The sequence below is a fragment of the Scyliorhinus torazame genome, chromosome 11 (genome assembly GCF_047496885.1).
Source record: "Scyliorhinus torazame isolate Kashiwa2021f chromosome 11, sScyTor2.1, whole genome shotgun sequence".
In the NCBI taxonomy this organism is placed as follows: Eukaryota; Metazoa; Chordata; class Chondrichthyes; order Carcharhiniformes; family Scyliorhinidae; genus Scyliorhinus; species Scyliorhinus torazame.
Window position 1 is genome coordinate 16272806 of NC_092717.1, and position 13178 is coordinate 16285983.

At 48.9% G+C, this 13178-nt stretch overlaps 1 protein-coding gene across 2 annotated transcripts in view; it reads left to right on the forward strand.

Annotated features, from left to right (window-relative positions):
• nfatc1 (nuclear factor of activated T cells 1) overlaps positions 1-13178 on the forward strand; it is a 298878-nt gene that overhangs the window by 116198 nt on the left and 169502 nt on the right. The gene's annotated exons all lie outside the window — the stretch shown is intronic.

Sequence of the window (13178 nt, forward strand, 5' to 3'; positions counted from 1 at the left end):
AAATGGTCTCATAGCCACGAGGGGCATAAATGAAAGCCAAATGTAAACCCCGTGCCCAAACTGGGCATTTCATCATTCGGTAGAATTAATTGGTGATTAATTGCTCAGTACAATAAGATAAAATATTTAAGAAAGTAGTTAACAGTTCAAGTCATCAGAGGGGAAAGGACGCTTTTAAAAAAAAAAAACGCCAACTCAGAACTTGCATCAATATGAGATGTTGTGAAATTCAATTTTGACACGTCGAATGATTTTCGGTGAGCCGTTGTGGTTATGCAACAATGGACTATTGAATAGAGGTGCCCAGACATTGAGTTTGAACCGGCAGCGTTCACGTCCATATCTGTGCTGTCATGAAGAGGTAGAATTGGGGTTTGCATTTTTCTGTCAGGGACTTTAACAAAAAAAATCATGCTTCTTACATTCTTTAACGTGAGTTACCAATGGACACAACCAGGGTGAATATTGTATTAACACAAATGAGTCTTTGTTAATATGTGTTACATTTCAAGTACAGTTTAATGGGCGGAGCATGGTGCATTTCTCAATATGAAACTACAATGTACATTTAAGATATCAGAGACTTAGATTAGTGTGAAGAATGTTTCAAATAATCTACAGCCTATCTGATGTTTGATTGAATGAAGAAACTGGTATGGTATGGAAGGCAATTTTGCAATAGGGGGTGATGTGTAGAACCATGTGACGGAGGATTTGCGGTTGATGCTGTGTACTTAATATAGTCCCTCCATTACGTGTGGTTTTTTAAGATGCTTCCCGTAAAGCAACACTGGTCATGGGACTATGATCTCTCTCTATATATAATGGCTGGAACAGCTTTATGACTGTGAGCATATTACAGCATGAGCAGTCACTGCCTATTAACTAATTTGGCAATGATTGTTGTTTAGATGATGCAATATTGGCCTTGATTTCAAGTGCATAATCTTTATAAGCTCCTTTCAGGGTCTGTGCATTTCTTACCTTCTGGGACCACACTGCTGATTATATTCATTCCTCAGTGTTAATCAGACGCAATAACAGTATCCTTGTACACGAACGCAGCGCATCAAATGAGAAAAATTACATTTTGATCCCTCCAGCTCGTGCCACGGAGTATAAAATATTTAGGATGTTATCATGGTTATGCACCCGGTACAGCCAGTCTCAGATTGGACCTGAGAGGGCTCTTTATGTATTGATACACGCGTGCGTAGAGCTCTTCGCCAATTGATTGGAAATGTAAATATTTAGAGAGAGTAGGTGACAGCTTTGTGTAAACACTTCAGTTATTTGCAGGAAAGGCTTAACAATTGTTCAGGAGATCTAAGGAGTCCTTGAGCACTTTGGAAACCTGTCTGACACTCTGTTGGCTTTTCATTCCACTGGTATCAATCCAAGTTTTTTTGTTATTCTTTGGTGGGATGTGGACGTCGCTGGCTAGATCAGCATTGCCCTTGAGAAGATGGTGGTAGGCCATTTTCTTGAACCAATGCAGTCCACCTGGTGTAGGTACGCCCACAGTGCTGTTCAGGATGGAATCCCAGGATTTTGATCCAGCGACAGTGAAGGAGCAGCGATATAGTTCCAAGTCAGGATGGTGTGTAGCTGGGAGGGGTGCTTGCAGGGGGTGGTGTTCCCATGCGTCTCCATCTTTGTCCATCTATGTGGTAGAGGGTATACGTTTGGAAGGTGCTGTTGAAGGAACCTTGGTGAGTTGCTGCCACTGTGCAAGTTGGTGGAAGGGGTGCTGATAAAGCGGGCTGCTTTGCCCTGGATCATTTCAAGCTTCTTGATCTGCAGTCACCCAGACTGATGGAAACTATTCCATCACACTCCTGACTTTTGCCTTGTAGATGGTGGACAGGCTTTAGGGAGTGAGTTACTCGCGTCGGAATTCCCAGCCACTGTCCTGATCTTTTAGCCACAGTATTTACACAGCTGGCCCAATTCAGTTTCTGGTCAATGGTAAGCCCCAGGGTGTGGAATTCAGCGATGGTAATGGCATTGAATGTCATGGGCAGTTGGTCATTGCCTGACACTTGTGTGAGCTGAGTGTTGCTTGCCACTTGTCAGCCCAAGCCTGAACATTGTTCTGCTGGAAATGGACACGGGCTTCTACAGTATCTGAGAGTCGTGAACGGTGCTGAACATTGTACTATCATCAGCAGACAGCCCCACTTCTGATTTTATGATGGAAGGGAGGTAATTGATGAAGCAGATGAAGATGGTTGGGGCTGAGGACACTACCCTGAGGGAGTGATGTCCCGGGTTTGAGATGATCAGCCACCAACAATCACAACCATCTTCCTTTGCGCCAGGTATGGCTCCAACCCTGATTCCCATTGACTCCAGTTTTGCTTGGGCTCCGTGATACCACGCTCAGTCAAATGCTGCTTTGGTATCAAGGGCAGTCACTCTCAACCTGACTTCCTCAGTTCAGCTTTCCTGTCCATGTTTGCACCAAGGCTGTAATGATATCAAGAGCTGAATAGCCCTGGAGATGAGGCTGCCTCCTGTACACTACTTTATACAATTTATTACATTCAAGCTACACCATCAAAGCAGGCTACTAGGCCTATGCTTGTATTTATGCACCACACAAGCCTCCTCTCACCCTACTCCATCCTACGCTATCAGCATAACTTAACATTCCTTTTTTCTTCATGTACTTAACTCCGTGGTAGTAGGTTCTGCATTCTAATCACTCTCTGGTTAAGGAAGTTTCTCCAGAATTCCATCATGGATTTATAAGTGAATATGTTACTGGCCCTAGTTTTGGACCCACTCAAACGTGGAAACATTGGGTGGAATTTTCCATTCTTTTTTCGAAGTGTTGGCTCGGGCGGGAAAAGCGGTGTACTGCCCATCGGCTGCACAGCCGGCCTTTTCCGGCAAATTTTCCAACACCTTGAGGACGAAAATGCTGAAGGGGGTTCCCGTGGTGGCAAGGGCGGCCTTTCAGAGATCTGACCGAACTAAAAATGAAACAAAGCCTCCTGCCCCACGGACACGAGATCCCTCCCGTGCATCACACACACGGAGAAACCCCTCCCATGGACAAAGGGAAGCCACCTCTCCCCTCCCCCCACAGACACAGGGCACCTCGCCCCTCATGTGGACATAGGTACCCCCCACGGACAAAGGGAACGCCTTCCCCTCTTCCACCAGACCATCCCAACATTAGCTCCCCTAACATTGTCCCTTGGCACTGCCTGCTAGTGGACCCCATGGACTTTCACAAAATTAGCCACCTTAGCATTGCCCCCTAGTGGCACCCCCCCTCCCCCCACCAAATTGTACCTTCACAAAGGAAGCCACCCCCGGCACTATCTCTTGGTACTGCACCCTAGTGCCAGGGGACAGTGCCAGGGGGCAGTTCCAAGAGGTGGTGCCAAGGGGAAGTGTCCAGACACTGCCAGGGTACTGCCTGAGCATGCCCCTCTCCCTTCCCCCCCTGGTGGCTGAAGTGTATCCTTTATCCTGTGCTGCAGTTTTAGCACATATCCTCTGGGGAGATGAAAAAGTGGAAATGTGGCAGGATTAGTAATCTAGAGGCCCAGGCTAATTCTCTGGGGACATGGGTTCAAATCCCACCACGGCAACCGGTGGAATTTAATTTTGATTAATAAATCAAATCTTAAAATAAAATAAAAAATCGCCTGTAATTCAAAGCTAGAGTCAGAAATGTGACCGTGAAATTTATAATTGATTGTCGTAAAGACCCATTGGGTACACGTATGGAAGGAAAGAAATCTGCCGTCCTTACCCGGTCTGGACTACATGTGACTCCAGACCCCAAGGTTGACTCTTAACTGCCCCTTGAAATGGCCGAGCAAGCCACTCAGTTCAAGGGCAATTAGGGATGGAGATCAAAGGCTGGCCTAGCCAGCAATGCCCACATCCCATTAATAAAACAAAGCAGTTTACGATCGCTGAAATTGCTTTGCAATATTGCTGTAGTTTTAATGTAAACGTGCCTTTAGGTTAAGCAGATAGCGGACATAAGCTAGATTTTCTCCTTGACTGTAACACTGGCGGAGAGGCGAGGAGCTGAGACTTCGAGCTACCGAATTGCTGGAGTCCAGAGCACGTTGAATAGTTTCAGCCAGCTTCCCAGTTACAGCTGGTTAAATTGCCTGAGAGGTAAACAGAATGGCTGTGGCAGGTGGCCTGTGTGTGCTGCCCTGTCAAGTTTTGTTTTTAAAAGAATGATTGATTGCCTGGCCCTTCCTGTGCCTTTTTAAAAAAACAATCAAATTAAATATTCTTTTGAAAATTCAAATGCCCCTCCCCGTTCTGAGTAGCAGTCTTGCGTCCCAGCTGGTTTCTCCGATGCAAATGTCGGTCGGAATGGCACGTTGGGTGTCATTTTCTTCATTTGCATGTCACAGCAATCATCCAACAACATGCAGACATATGTATGGGCGGCACGGTGGCACAGTAGTTAGCACTATTGCTTCACAGCGCCGGGGTCCCAGGTTCGATTCCCGGCTCGGGTCAATGTCTGTGCGGAGTCTGCACGTTCTCCCCCTGTCTGCGTGGGTTTCCTCCGGGTGCTCTGGTTTCCTTCCACAAGTCCTGAAAGACGCGCTTGTTAGGTGAATTGGACATTTGGAATTCTCCCTCCGTGTACCCGAACAGGCGCCGGAATGTGCTGATTAGGAGCTTTTCACAGTAGCTTCATTGCGGTGTTAATGTCAGCCTACTTGTGACAATAATAAAGATTATTATATATATCGGGCTGGATATTCATTCGCAGGTAGGGTGGGTAGCAGGCACGATGCCTTATGTTTGGGGAGTCCGAAGAACAGGTTTGAATTTAACAGCTGGGCCTGGTCCGCAACTTTTGACTCCGTTTCCTGGCTGGGCGGACAGACAGGCTGCCTGGCCACGAGGGTGGTGGAAGCAGAGCCGATCAATGGTTTCATCCGCAAACTGAGCGCTTGAGGGAAATAAACTTGCAGCGGCTCCAGGGATAGAGCGGAGGAAGGCGACTGACTGATTGCCGCATATAGAGTCAACACGGAGCAGACCTTCTGTGTCACAATAACTGGATGATTCTATGTATTAACCTTCGGACATAAATCCTGGGCGCAGAAGCGAGATAGAGAGAGGTGGGGGGGGGGGGGGGAGGATTAGAAAGGTTGAGGGGGTGAGGGGTGGGGAGGGGGTGGGGTGCGTGGGGGGGGGAGGGCACGAATGGAGGCCAGAGGAAAATCGGATGTCCGGGTCAGTGGAGGGAATGGGGGGGGGGGTGCAGGGAAGCAAATCAAAGGCTTCATGGAGGAATTCAGAAGGGTGGAGCTAGGGGGCCTGTGCAATGACTGCAGTGGTGATTGAATATGAGGCACGCAGCTTCGTTCTAACATTCAAATTGACAGCCCACCTCCTGGGAGAGGGTTGGGCCCATCCGGCAATCCTTCCGCTCCCCCACCCTCGCTGTTGAAACTGGAAGTGAATCAAGTTCAGGATTCAGAGGTTTGGCGTTGTAACATTCCACCCAACCCAAACCCACGTCTTTTTCTTTGGTGTGGGGGAGGTGTGGGGTAGGATTGATATTCGCTCCATTGTATGTCACTCCTCACGTCTAACAGAAATTCAGGCAATCATAAACATGGGCGATTCCTGTTCTTGCCCAAATCTGAATTTAAATCAATGCACCATTCCTTCACCAGCATTGAATAGAAAATATCACAGGTACATAAAAAAAGGTAGGAAAAATGCACCACTTGAAAGCATAAAACTGATTCTATGGGCAGAATTTTACAGAGCCTTGCAGACTGTGGGTGGGGGCAGGTGATGTGGAATTCTGCGAGCTAACCCACCTGTCCTCGGCCTCGCCGTGATCTGACGGGTGGCTGGCGAGGTCACTACCTGCCCCAGCTGCAATAGTCCGGAAGAGGTTGGAGTTGGAATGGGGGGAGCATGCCCGGCAGGGTAGCTAGCTCAGGCCTTGGGTGGGAAAGGGAGGGAGGTTGCCTTCTTTCTATTCCCATTTCTAAAATCAGCAGACCCCCCCCCCCCCCCCCCCCCCCCCCCGCCCCCTTGAGACAACTACTTCACCTGCATGCCCACACCCAGTCCCTCAAACTCATCCATCATCCCTTCCTCCTCAGTCGTCCTGTCCTGGCCTGTTAAGAGCCCCCCCCCCCCCCCCAGATTTACCCAGCATCCAGTTTTCGATGCTCCTTCGCTGGGATTGGATGCAGTCCCAGCATTGTCCACCACTCCCGATGGCACTGCATGCACCAGGGAGGTGCCAGTCAATCAGAAAGGGGGGGTCGCCAACCAGAGCAGGGGTGTGTTCCCTGCTAATATTTTTGTGACAGCGCAGAAACCCTACCACTCATTACACTCTGCCCCACACTTCTGTCGGGGGGAGGGGAGCATCAATTTCATACACAATGACTGATTTGTTTTCCTCCTTTTAACCATTAAACATTTATGCGGAACAGACCCCCATTGATGGGGGTAGGGAGACCTGTCCTTTTCCACCGATAGTCTCCATCTTGTGCAGGAGACTCATTCTGAAATATGTATCTTCATTGACAGACTTTAGGTCAACATCATTTGTCATCACGACACCCAAATATCTGGCAATATTGGAAGAATAAAATGGGACAGATTTTCACTTTCAATGAATGGGCAGTCATCTGATGGAGATGGGGGTCACGCGACCTTCATAGGTCCTGCCATGGTTTTCACTCTCTGGATTCCCTTAGAATGGGGGGTTCTATAAAGTGCATGCAATCTGCACCATTAGAGTACCACCCAGATAAAGCAAAAAACCTACCCCAATCTGTGCTGTAGCCAACATGCTGCCTGTTCGTGTTTAAACTTAATTTACGGGATGGGGCAGTTTTTGGTTAGGCCAGCATTTAATGCCCATCCCTAGTTGCCCTTCAGAAGATGTGGCGAGTTGCCTCCTTGAGCCGCTGAAGTTCCTGAGGTATAGGTCCATCCACAGTGCTGTTGGGGAGGGCGTTCCAGTATTTTGACCCAGCGACAGTGAAGGAAATGCAATATATTTCCAAGTCAGGGTAGCGGGTGACTTGGAGGGGGACCTCCAGGTGGTGGGGTTCCCAGATATCTGCTGCTCTTGTCCTTCTAGATGGTAGTAGTCGTGGGTTTGGAAGGTGCTGCCTAAGTTCTTGGGCAGGGACGAGGCACGATTGTTGTTTCCATGGCTTTAAGAGCCAGCAGCACTGATGCTAACACAAGCATTGGAATTTTTTCCCCCTTCTTACGTTAATATGTGTTTCTTGTAAAAGTGTATTTCAGCAGTAACTAATTATCGATGCACCGAAAGTAAGTGGCTGTTCCTTCTTCAATATCGCTGCTGCTATTTCCAAATAATGAGAAAACCTTCATCCAGACACCTTGGAATGGGCACAACTTCAGAGTGAACAAAATATACGTTCGAGTTTCCATTGGGTCAGCACTGGAAAAATGTTTTAAAAGTTACTCATCGTTTGGCCACTGAAACATCTTTTTGTTGGGAACAAAATTGTAAACTTCTTAATTAACTTTCCAATCGCCAAAAAAAGAGTTATTTGAACTTTAATAGGAGGAGAGAAATTCAAAGTGGAATACACATTGGAACTGAGGAGCTTTATGGCAAACAAGGTCATTCTGTGTGTGCCGAATTTGCAAGAGCCATCCAAAATTCTTCCTGCTACCTCAACCCCTTGTGCGTCTGCATCTTCCTCTGCTCCAAATATTTCCTTGAAAAATCTCTGCCTCTACTGGGGACCTTTGGTGGAGCTTTTAATGGGCCAACTACCCTCTGCATTAGAAGATCTTCTAGCCTTGCCTTAGTGAGCAATTTAAATTGTCATGAAATCCACAACCGGATCGAAATAACCTTTCCCTAATCCCCCTCAACAAAACTGTTCATAATTTTACAAACGTCTATGAAGAGATGAGGTTGGGATTTTCCAGTCCCGTCACTGGTGGGCATCATTGCAGATGGGATGGGAAAATTTGGAGAGCTGGGTGGGGGCGATGCTCCGATATGGAGGCCAAGTGTTTGCGCCGTCGTGAACAGGGACTGGGTACGACCTATTCCGGCCCGCACAGGGGCCAGCACGGTACTGGAGCGGTTCACGCCGCTCCAGCCTCCTTACGCGGTGCCAAATGGGCGCCGCGCATACGCAGTTGGGCCGTGCCAACCTGCGCATGCGTGGGGGACTTCCGCGCGCCAGCCCTGACCCAACATGGTGTCGGTGTTCAGGGGCCGGCTGCGCCAGGAAGTAGGCTGGGGGATGAGAGGCCGGCCCACCGATCGGTGGGCCCCGATCGCAGGCCAGACCCCATCGGAGGCCCCACCCTGGTGAAGGAGCACCTCACCCCCCCCCCCCCCCCCCCCCACAGGCCATCCCCCAAGCTTTCTCGCAGAGTTCCCGCTGGCAGCGATCAGGGGTGAACGGCGCCGGCGGGACGCTGTCGTATCGGCGCAGCCGCTCGGCCCATCCGGGCCGGAGAATCGTCAGCCCCGCCGATTCCAGCGGCCCGCGGCCGGCGCCGCACCAAACGCGCCGGCGCAAATGGTGCCGATTCTCAGCACCTCGGAGAATTGCGCCTCGGCGTCGGGGCGTTGTGGCACGGTTGCGCCGATTCTCCGGCCCGGCGCGGGGCTCGGAGAATTGCCACCCATCGACTTTTAACGGCTCTTCAAATTTTCCAGATCCTCCTGCAACGATGCCTCCGGTATCGGGGCCAGGAACCTCCACCCCTAGTCTTCTCTGCTGCAGTGGAGAAAGATCAAACACCTAATTAAATAATGTTAAACCTTTATAAATCGCTGCTTTGGCCTCAGCTGCAGTATAATATCTAATCCTTGGCTCCACAGTCAAGGAAGGATGTTAAGGCCTGGGAGAGAGCACAGAGATTTATTAGCATTATACCAGGGATGAGGGACCTCAGATATGTGGAGGGACTAGAGAGGCCACAATTGTTCTCTTTAAAGAGTAGAAAAAGGTTAAATGAAAATTTAATAATAGAGGAGGTGTTAAAGATTGAGTTTTGACACAGGGAGAAATTGTTTCCAGAGACTAGGGGCGGGATTCTCCACTCCCGCGCCAAAATGCCCACGCCGTCGTGAACGCCGTCGAGGTTCACGACGGCGCGAAACGGCCCCGATCCCGAACGATTCAGGCCCCGACAATGGGCTAGGATCGGGGCCACGTCATCTACACGCGCCAGGCCTTGTCGCCGCGTAAAGGCGGCGCCGCATAGATGACGCGGCCGGCGCCGCATAACTGGCGTCACCCGCGCATGCGTGGTTGCCGTCCTCTCTAAGTCCGCCCCGCAAGAAGATGGCAGACGGATCTTGCGGGGCCGCGGAAGGAAGGAAGTCCTCCTTCAGAGAGGACGGCTCGATGATCGGTGGGCACTGATCGCGGGCCACCCCACATTTGAGGTACCCCCCCCCCCGGTGCAGGATCCCCCCTCGCCCCCCCGCAGGCCGTCCACCCAGCGTTCGCGCGCTATTCCCGACGGCAGTGACCAGGTGTGGACGGCGCCGGGGGGGGAACCTGCCGTTTTGGCCTGGCCGCTCGGCCCATCCGGGCCTGAGAATAGCAGGGGTGCCGGAGAATCGCCATTTTGGGCGTCTCCGGCGATTCTCCGGCTTGCGGCCCGCGGAACTCGACCGGGCCGTTCCCGCCGCTTGGGAGAATCGCGGGAGGGCGTCGGACCGGCATCCCGGGAAATTCTGGCGGCCCAGGCGATTCTCCCAACCGGCGCGGGAGTGGAGAATCTCGCCCCTAGTAACCAGAGAATGACCGATCAGAGAATTTATTTTACACGGTGAGTTTTGTGCTCAAGAACACACTACCAGAAAGTGTGATGGAGGCAGATTTAATAGTAAATTTCAAAGAGGAATTGGATATGTTTGAAAATAAAATAAATGGCCCTGGATAAAGAGCAGGGGCATGTGATTGACTGGATAGCTCTTCCAAAGAGCAGGCTGAATGCGAGCTGAATGCTGTACCATTCCACGAGCTCAAATCTGTCATCGTAACCAGAGTTCACTATCCCTAGCATCAGCCCAGTGAATTGACAATACCTGCAATGACATCAATATTCTTTCTGTGAGTGAGGGGAAGGGGAAACAAAACTGCATAATCACCGTTCATTGGTAATTAAGGGGCAATTTAGCATGGCCAATCCACCTGCACACCTTTTGGGTTGTGAGGGTGAGACTCACGCAGACATGGGTAGAATGTTCAAACTCCACATGGACAGTGACCAGGGCCGAGACCAAACCCGGGTCCTCGGCACAGTGAGGCAGCAGTGCTAACCACTGCGCTACTGTGCCACCCCCTGTTCTGTGCACATTTGTAATTACTTCTTTACCCTTCTACTCTACACCCCTCTTTATGAAAAAAATCTCAATAACGTCGTCCGTTTTGCTCAAGGCTTTACCTACCATATTTGTACTTTGGGGCAATTCTAATTTTGAATCGCACGATCTCTGTGTTTGTCGACCCCTAGAGCACCTTTCCATTGATATTCCCATTCCTCGTTTCTCATCCAAAAATCTATTACCTTATACGTCCATCTTAAACTGTGTCTGCCATCTGTCTGCCCATTCTGCTCATCTACCTGTGTCACATACTAAAAATCTTCTTCAGTATTTACCAGCCCAATCTCTTCTGTCTGCAAGTTTCACAATTGTGGTCTCCCATGCACAAATTCCATATCCTCTACACTGAGAGGGAAAAAAAAATTAAACTAGCACTGCCCTCTGGGATTTCTTCCATCCCTCCTTCTGTTGGCCAGCGCCCATTTACCCATTAAAGAATAAATTCTTTATTTGGATTTGTTTATTGTCACGTGTATCGAGGTACAGTGAAAATATTTTTCTGCGTGCAGCTCAAACAGATCATTTGTACATGAAAAGAAAATACGTATTATGGCAACACAAGGTACACATTGCAAATACATCGACACTGGCATTGGGTGAAGCATAAGGAGTGTAGTATTAATCAGATCAGTCCATAAGAGGGTCATTTAGGAGTCTGGTAACAAGGGGGAAGAAGCTGTTTTTGAATCTGTTTGTGCGTGTTCTCAGACTTTTGTATCTCCTGCCTGATGGAAGAAGTTGGAAGAGTGAGTAAGCCGGGTGAGAGGGATCTTTGATTATGCTGCCTGCTTTCCCCAGCAGCGGGAGGTGTAGATAGAATCAATTGATGGGAGGCGGGCTCGGGTGATGGACTGGGTGGTGTTCACGACTCTCTGAAGTTTCTTACAGTCTTGTGCCAAGCAGTTGCCATACCAGGCTGTGACGCAGCCAGTAAAAGTTGGTAAGAATCAATGTGGACATGCCGAATTTCCCCAAAGTATAGACACTGTTGTGCTTTCTGGATCATAGTGTCGGCATGGGTGGACCAGGACAGATTTTTCGTCATGTTCACACTGAGAAATTTGAAGCTGTTAACCATCTCCACCTTGGCTCCATTGATGCAGACAGAGGTGTGTACAGTACTTTGCTTTCTGAAGTCAATGACCAGCTCCTTAGCTTTGCTGGCATTGAGGGATAGATTGTTGTCATTACACCACTCCACTAGGTTGAAAAAATGAAATGAAAATGAAAATCGCTGATTGTCACAAGTTGGCTTCAAATGAAGTTACTGTGAAAAGCCCCTAGTCGCCACATTCTGGCGCCTGTTCGGGGAGGCTGGTACAGGAATTGAACCGTACTGCTGGCCTGCTTTGGTCTGCTTTCAAAGCCAGAGAATTAGCCCTGTGCTAAACCAGCCACTGGTTCTCTATCTCCCTCCTGTATTCTGACTCATCGTTGTTCGAGATTCGACCCACTACGGTCGTGTCGTCAGCAAATTTGTACATGGAGTTGGAGCCAAATTTTGTCACGCAGTTGTGTGTGTATAGGGAGTATAGTAGGGGGCTAAGTACGCAGCCTTGTGGGACCCCATATTGAGAATAATCGTGGAGGAGGTGTTGTTTATTGTTACTGACCACGTATTCATGCTGCTTTAATTTCATATCCTAAATTTGAATTTTTCTAACCAGCTTCTTACAGGACACCTGATTCAATACCTTTTGAACATCCATATAAATTATCTCCACTGCATTCCCTTCATCTATCCGATCGATCACCTTTTGAAATATGCAGTCAAATTTGTCAAACAGTGTTTTGCCGTCAGCAAACTGATTCAAAGCCCTTAGTAATTCTTAAGTTACAGATCCGAAGAGTTTTCCCATCGCTGAAGTTGGACTAACTCTCTGAATGAACACAGGGCATCCTGAAGGGGGAGGGTGAACAACAGAGGTCGTAGTGCACATATGTACTAATGACACAGGCAGGAAGAGTGATGAGGTCCTGCAGAAGGAGTTCAGGGAGTTAGGCAGTAAGCTAAAAAGTTGTAATCTCAGGATTACTCCCTGTGCTACATGCCAGTGAGGCTAGAAATAGGAGGATTGTGCAACAAAACACTTGGCTAAACTGGTGGAGGCAGGGTTTCAGATTTCTGGACCATTGGGATCTTTTCCGGAGCAGGTGGGACCCTGTACAAGAAGGACGGGTTGCATCTAAACTGGAGGGGCACCAATATCCTGGCTGGGAGATTTGCTAGAGTCACTCGGGAGGATTTAAATTAGTATGGCAGGGAGGTGGGAACCAGAGCGTTAGCTGAGAAGGTGCCGTAACTGAATGGGAAAAAGAGAACAAGAATAAGAGAACATCACCCTGAGGCACCCTCAGGCAGAGCAAAAAAGGTGACAAGAGTGAGAAGGGAGGTGGTCAATGCAGGACTGAGGGGGATGTACCTTAATGCGCGCAGTATACGGAGCAGGGTAAATGAGCTTGTTGCGCGCATGGAAATTGGCTGGTACAATGTTGCATCACAGAGACGTGGTTGCAAGGGGATCAGGGCTGGGATCTAAATATCCAAGGATATGTGTCCTATCAAAAGGACAGGCAGATGGGCAAAGGGGGCGGGGTTCCATTGTTAGTAAGGAATGAAGTTAAATCGATAGAAAGGAGCGATATAGGATCAGAAGGCATATAATCTCTGAGGATCGAGTTGAGGAATCGCAAAGGTAAAAAGACCCTGATGGGAGTTATAGACAGGCACCCTGGCAGTCGTCAGAATGTTGAGCAGAAAATAAATCAGGAGATAGAAAAGGCATGTAAAAAAGGCAATATTACA